This window comes from Alligator sinensis, unplaced genomic scaffold, assembly GCF_000455745.1.
Source record: "Alligator sinensis unplaced genomic scaffold, ASM45574v1 scaffold241_1, whole genome shotgun sequence".
Taxonomy (NCBI): domain Eukaryota; kingdom Metazoa; phylum Chordata; order Crocodylia; family Alligatoridae; genus Alligator; species Alligator sinensis.
Window position 1 is genome coordinate 2,309,304 of NW_005841894.1, and position 7,437 is coordinate 2,316,740.

Consider the following 7,437-nt stretch of genomic DNA (forward strand, 5'->3'; position numbering starts at 1 on the left):
CCGGCCCCAACTATATCAGTTTCTTTGGCACCATCTCAGAGAGCTACCCAAAACTCTTGTCCACAAGCCAGCTAATCTGTCAATAATGAAGTATATTTAGGCTTGCCTTCCTTGAGGCTACATTCAGGCCCTGTGGAGAATTCAAAGGATCTACAATCTGCTTAGCCATCTGAAACTTGCTTGGCTTCATGAATCTTTCAGTCAAACCATTTTGGCACTTCATCTTGATGTCTGCTTGACTCCTGTAAACACCCCTGCCACGCAAGCCTCAGTGCTATTCACATGTATGTCAGATGATGGAATTTCCAGTCCAAGCACCATCGGCTCCATCAAAACGGACTACACCACAGTCTATATTGCCACTGAAAACTTTGTTGGGGCTGCTCCTATTTCTCTTTATACTCTTGTGCTGGCAAGGAGACCGGGGGAAGTATTTTGTTCACAAAAGGAGCTTGCAGGATGTGAGGAGATTAAGCATTCACATACTTCTTCACTGACATCACCTTCCTTAACAATTAAAAAGCTTACTTTTCTGGGTATCTCTGGTCAACTTGTGGCTCTGCTGTCCAGCAGTTTGGACATTTCATTGGCATGGAGACATGGCTGGGGGATATCAGTTGAAGTTCTTTTGCTATGCCTTCTCTGCTTGACTGAATATTTATCACCAATACCAATCTAGAATTTCTTTGAGCAGCTCAGGATTCCATTAAAAGAAATCATACCCTATTCTGCTCTAAAGAACCTACCCAGCTTCCCTTGTTTGAAAGCTCCATCTTCTTGGAAAGACCCAATGCAGCATCTTAATATGGCCCTATTTTCAGAAGTCAATGAAGACTTGCTTGATTTTGCCAAAACTAGCTTGCACTGACTTTAGCAGCAGTAGTAGCATGTACATGTATTCACTTTCAGGCACCAGAGGTTAACTCTACTGAGTTATCCCCAGCTCTGTTCTCATCTCAAGCAATACTTTTTCTTGAGGGCACCCAAGCATCACTTTTGTAGAGCAGTACGTGTAGGATGACTTGGATGAAATGGAACAGTAACCTTATGAGCAATAAATCATTGTTAGGCCCTTGAGGATCACCTTAGGACTTCATTTAAATCCCCTTCTGATGAACAAAACCAACTTCAGAGACTGATTGGATGAATACCTAACAATTTTCTGTTACAAATAACGTTTCCAGCTCCAGACACTTTTAATCCCTTTTTTCAGCATCAAGGAGTAGCAGACAGTAGGCAAGGTCATATTGTTCTGTGACTATTTAGTGGATTTTTGCTCACCTGTATCCTCACTACCAGTTTCAAAAGGAGTTAGTTACCATTGTTGATCACCTTTTTGTTAACAGTATCCTTCACATGATTCAGTTCTGATCTCAGCAGCCCAGGAAGGTAATGTGATGTCCCTGTCTATGTACTTACTCAAACTTTAGTGTAAGTAATGCTCATTAATGATACTGTCTGTACTATGGTATTAACAGCTCCCAAAATGACTAGCTTCCATCATTTTCAAGACTTTCTAACAACAGCTTTTATTTCACCCTGGCACCAATTAGTTCAGTTACATCACAAAGCAAACAGTGGGATTGAAAGATGGTATGCACTTAAGCCTGAATGGATATGCACATAATTGCTGTTTATTGTAATATACATACATAACACCCACAAAATCAAGACTGACAGAAAGGGAATAAGAGAGCTGCACCCTTCCAATTCCTTCATAGCCATAGGAAAAGTTATGTAAGCTAGCATCTTCTCAAGATTTGTTGCGTCTTCCCAGTTGCAGTTGAATACAACTTCATCCCATGTTTGATAACAGTTGACAGTATTTTTTTCTAAATTCATACATATAAAATATAAAAATGTGTTGCGATTTTATCTTTTCTGTAATACATAACAATTCAGATATTACTGGAATTCTATTCTTTTTTTTCGGTTGGCTAGGTGGTATTGTAGCCATGGTTAGTATGAAAGGAGTAATAGGCATGTATGTGCATGGAGGAGAATATTTGAACGTGGTCTGGGATAGTTATAAAACTGTCCTGTTTATTTAGAGTTAAATACTGTTTCTTGTAGTCCATAAGGAAAAAGAAAGGAGCTGTGCTCTGTAAGTATCACTCCAAGACACTTAGGATGCAGTCTCAATATAATAGGCCCCCAAGAGAAAACATTTCTGAGAAGTGCTGTGTGACTCAGTATGCAAATCAAGTTTGGGAATTAAAAAAAGGTTGGGACTCCTTGCATGTGTTTATGGATGATCTTCAAAGTTTGTTTGGGGTTTTTTTGTATTTACTTGCAATTTTATTATTGACAACCTAGCAAAACAAAAATGCGTGTTAATGCAGTAATTGCTGTAGTTACATAAGGGAACAAGCATCTTTTTGTCTGGATTTTTATCTTTTGAACTTCTTAATTAGGCCTGCTTCTTCAATGTCACTGTGATGGCACTCTTGCCATCTGAGTGCACCCTTAAGACACACTCCCATGTGCTTGCACACCGTGGGGTGCCCTCCTGCCCCATACCCTTCTCTTCTGTCTGCTGCTTAACCATCGAGAACCAGGTGAGGTGCACCACAGGCCAGTTGGTGAAGACAGTAGCTTAAGACAGCCCTCCCTGTCTTGCTCAGGCATTGCCTGTCCTTAGCAGAGGAGATTTTGCCAGCAAGAAGGGCCACGGCCATGCCCAGTCACCCCTAAAAGGTGGATATCCCTTACTGTGGGAAGAACAAGTCTGTGCTGGCCAGGTATCCTGGGGTTACAGGTATCATTGACAAGTGAGTTAAAAGGGATAACAAAAGGATTTATTAGAAACAAAAAATCAGTAGACATATGTTGAAATGCAGACAAAGATATCAGAATAAGCAGACAAAAGAAAATCATAGAAAATTAGGGTTGAAAGGGACCTTGGGAGGTCATCTAGTCCAACTGTCTGCTCAAAGCAGGACCATCCCCACCTAGATCATCCCAGCCAGGGCTTTGTCAAGCTGGGCCTTAAAAACCTCCAAGGATGGAGATTCTACCTCCTCTTTAGATAACCCCTTTCAGTGCTTCACTACCCTTGAATTGAGGAAGTTTTTCCTAACGTGCAACCTAAACTTCCCTTGCTGCATCATGAGACCATTGCTCCTTGTTCTGTCATCTGCCACCACTGAGAACAGTCCAGCTCCATCCTCTTTGGAGCCCCCGTCAGGTAGTTAAAGGCTGCTATCCAGTCCCCCCTCAGTCTTCTCTTCTGGAAACTAAATAAGTCCAGATCCCTCAGCCTCGCATCATAAGTCATGTGCCCTAGCCCCCTAACCATTTTCCAGAACTTACCCAGGTGTAGAGGTTCCTCTAAGGTGCACGCGTGCGCAGCCACGCACAACTAAAAGTGTGGTCGCAGACAGCCTTTTCAAGGCTGCGCACCAGGAGAGCCTGGCGCTAGAGCCTGGCGCGGGCTCCGCCGGCTCTGGGGAAGTGCTTTGCTCCCCCGCATCAGGAGCCCAGGCTAGCTGCCCGCCCCAGCCTCCATCCCTGCCTTGCCTCACTTCGGGGAGGAGTCGCTGCCTGTCCCAAGTGAGGCTCCACCAGCTCCGGGACACTGCTCCGCTCCCTGACATGGTCTCCGGGGGTATGTCCCGCAGTGTCCCGGAGCCGGCGGAGCCTCACTCGGAGCAGGCAGAGGCTCCTCCCCGAGGTGAGTAAGTGCTCCACTCCCTGGCCCTGATGCGGGGGATCGGAGCACTTCCCCAGAGCCAGTGGAGCCCGCACCAGGCTCCGGCCCCAGCCACCGGCCCCTGGCTTCAGCCCCCGGTGCCCAGCTCCAGCGTCCGGCCCCCGGCCTCCAGCGTCCGGCCCTCAGCCCCCTTGGTAAGTGTTCCACGCCAGACCAAGGCGGCGTGCTTACGGACCACTGCTCCTTAGAGGGAACATTGGTGTAGAGTAATCTGTTCTTACTCTACACTTTATCAGGGGTGGGCAAAATGCAGCCCACGGGCTGGATGCGACCCACCAGGCCATTCTATCCGGCCCCCGGGGCCACTACAAAATTTAGAAAATTAATATTTGTGTGCCCCTGGCTGCCTGTCATGCGGCCCTCGATGGCTTGCCAAAACTCAGTAAATTGCCCTCTGCCCGAAATAATTGCCTGCCCCTGCCTTAAATCCAAGGATGCAGTCCCTATTCAGCTTCAGCAGGTCAAAATGCAGACCCTGGTTCTAACCCTCTAAAGCAGGGGTGGGCAGTTATTTTGGGCAGAGGGCTACTTACTGAGTTTTGGCAAGCCATCGAGGGCTGCATGACAGAAAACCCAAGGCAGATTAATATTAATTTTCTAAATTTTTTAGGGGCCCTGCGGGCCGGATAGAATGACCTGGCGGGCTACATCCAGCCCCCGGGCCGCATTTTGCCCACCCCTGCTCTATAACTTCTGCATCTCGCTGTCACCTTTTTTTCTTAGTTTGCTATCCTTAGGCTAGGATTCCAGTCTCTCCTGTACCTGGAAAGACTAAAGACAAAGCCATACTCTGTAGGCAGTCTTAAGTACTTTTGCCTATTTAGCCGTTAATATAAGGGGGCTTACACTATGCCAGTAACTATGCCAGTAACTGTAAGCCCCCTTAGAAATGAAGCCCCCTTCATTTCTAAGGGGGCTTACACTATGCCAGCAACTTCTTGACCCCCAAAGTACACATTTACCAGACTGCATACTTGCATCTTTTCAGACGTACAGATTCGCAAATCCAGTATCCATGTCTCTCCCCTCAGTGGCCAGGTGTCATTATTTTGGCTCTTCTTTTGAAATGTCATGTTATGGCTGCCTGGCCATATTTTGGCTTCCCTGTGCCTTGGAGCATGTTGTCATGGAGACCAGTAGACAACCCAGGTTAAATGCGAATTATCCAAGAGGCAATGAGTCTGAACAGTTGAGGGCTACTTAAGTTAATGACTGCCTTACTAAAACAGCCTTTCCTTTAATATAAAGGTGCATCAAAATTACATTTATATACAGTACAGTAACACATACAGATATGAAAACAATAAAACTGAACACAGCTTTGTACTAGCTACTGTTAGAGACTAAGCATCACCTAATTTGGATGACTATTCATGCATGCCATACAGTGAACCCCCAGAAGTAACTTTGTATTGGAGTGAATCTGTGACAGTCGCTTAAGGCAATGATCCTCAACCAGGGTGCTACACCACCCTGGGGTGCCATCAGATTCTTTGAAGGGTGCCACAAGTGTGAGATCAGTAAATAAGTGCAGGCTCAGGCTTGTCCATACCTGGCTGGTTCCCCAATCCTGACATGACAGTCTGTCCGTAAGGAGATAAGCATTGTAATATATAAATTTGTTTTTGAAATAAGATACCATGTGATTCACAAAGTCTTGAGTCCTGTGAGGGGTGTCTTGAGTCCAGTGCTTGGGGGGATAAAAAGGTTGACAACCACTGTCTTAAGAGAATCCTGATCATAAATGCTCTTTTCCCTCTGTTTTGGCTCCTGCTAGTGATAATTAGAGTATTAGTCATATTTCCATCTTGGGTCCCCATTTCCCTTTAGAATTTTAAAAGGTTGGTACAGGGATTTCTTTTGTTGGTTGTAAGGGAAAGTGTTGAAGAAAAGGTATTGGGAATTATTGTTCTGTACTTTCCAAAGCCTCTTTATAGACTTTGCCCTGCTGTTCCATTCTTCATGTTTGTATTTTGTCAGTATTGTACTACAAGCCATCGTGAAGTTGAAACCCACTCATATATATATCTGTAAAAAAGGTGCATCCTCATATAGCGTATGTTAGGAGAGGAATTTCCAGTTGAGATAAGGAAGTAGGAGTTAATATTGATGGACACAGTTTCCTTTGCTAACCTATCATTTCCCCCCTTCCCTCCCCAATTCTCTGTGGGTTCTTTGCTTACCCCTAATATACTTTCTTTGAAGGTGGTTATTCATCCAACTGGGTCAGGAGTTGTTTACTGCAATTCCCTTACCTTGCTTGCAATCTAGGGTCCAACTGGGTATTGTATGTTTGAGCCTGGTGGCTAACTTGTCCACACTGTCTTGGTAACTAACTTTTACTAACTTTCCCAAACTAATTTTGCCCCAAATAATTTGTTAAATCCATATCATCCCATTGCAACTTTTTTGCAGCATTTAATATAATTACTGTACAATACTAGCCCATCACGTTTACCTTATATCTCTGTTTTCCTGAACAGTGCATACTCCTTAATACTTGTATTCTAGTTGTCATTGCTGTTCTACAAGATTTCCATAGATTTTTATTTTTTCTCCTAGTAGTTCAGTTTCCTCTATTCTGTTCCCCAGGGTTAGGGTATAAAAATTTTAGCTGTTTATTAGTGACAACAGCCAATACCCTTTCTGGGTTACATAGTGCTTTCATTTTACCTACTTCCCTACAGTTCTCATCAGTATTAGCCTTCTTGTCTGTCTACCCACTGGTGTTCATTGCCATATCATCATTTACTGGATTTTATGTATATGTGTATATGTGTATATGTTACATGTATAACAAAACCAGGCATGTAAATGTCCTTTGTTTCTCCTCTTGTTCATTTAATGGCACAAGGGAGAACTAATTTCCCCAATAACAACAATCACACCTCTGCCCATGCCACACATGCATGGCAGGGTATACAATTTTGGGATCAGGGTTAAGATCCCATTGGAGCTATTACTGCTTGCCAGTGCAGGGGAAGCATGGGTTTCCAGCCCCAGGATCACACTGGGGCTGGTTCAAGACCCTGATTCAGTTGATTGTGGGTCCCAGCCCCAGGACTGCACAAGAGTCGAACCAGCTCTGATTACCCTGACACATGTTCAGTTTAAGGCATGATGGAAACCAGCCACAAAAAAGTTACTTATCTTTTGTGGAATATTTTTATGACTGGTTTCTCTTTTTGTCATGCTGTTAATTCCTTGAATGTATGGCAGTGTTACTGTTTATGATGCAATTAACAGGTTAACCATGTCTTAATTGTAACCCTGGGGGGGGGCCTCAGTATCACAGTCAGTATGGTCAGTAAAATGTATATAAAATGAGGGAGAGGTCAGGAAATAGTTTGTAAACGGTGTTTTTTCTAGGTCTTCATAGCCAAATTACATAATGTCAGATACCAGTTAGGAAAGAGATTCTTACTATAGTATAACCTCATAAATCTGGAATTATCAAAAATCCAGCACTTTTTAAAAATACACTCTGTCAGGGAGTAGCGGTGGCCAGTCCTGGAACAGCGGAGAGGGAAGCTTGCACGCCACTGCCATCCGCCACCCCGTGCCATCGCTCCATGTGCAGCCGCTGCTCTGGGACCTCCTACTGCTCCAGTTTCAAAAATCCAGAATTTTCACATTTCCAGCAGGTGCTCGGTCCCAAGCCTGCCGTATTCAGGAGGTTATACTATACTACTTTTTAAATATATTTTTATTTTTTGTGAGCAGGA

General features: G+C 44.1%; 1 protein-coding gene across 3 annotated transcripts in view; it reads left to right on the plus strand.

The window, feature by feature from the left end:
* The window catches only part of PIBF1 (progesterone immunomodulatory binding factor 1), a 194,286-nt gene that overhangs the window by 43,889 nt on the left and 142,960 nt on the right, over positions 1-7,437 (plus strand). The window lies entirely within an intron of this gene.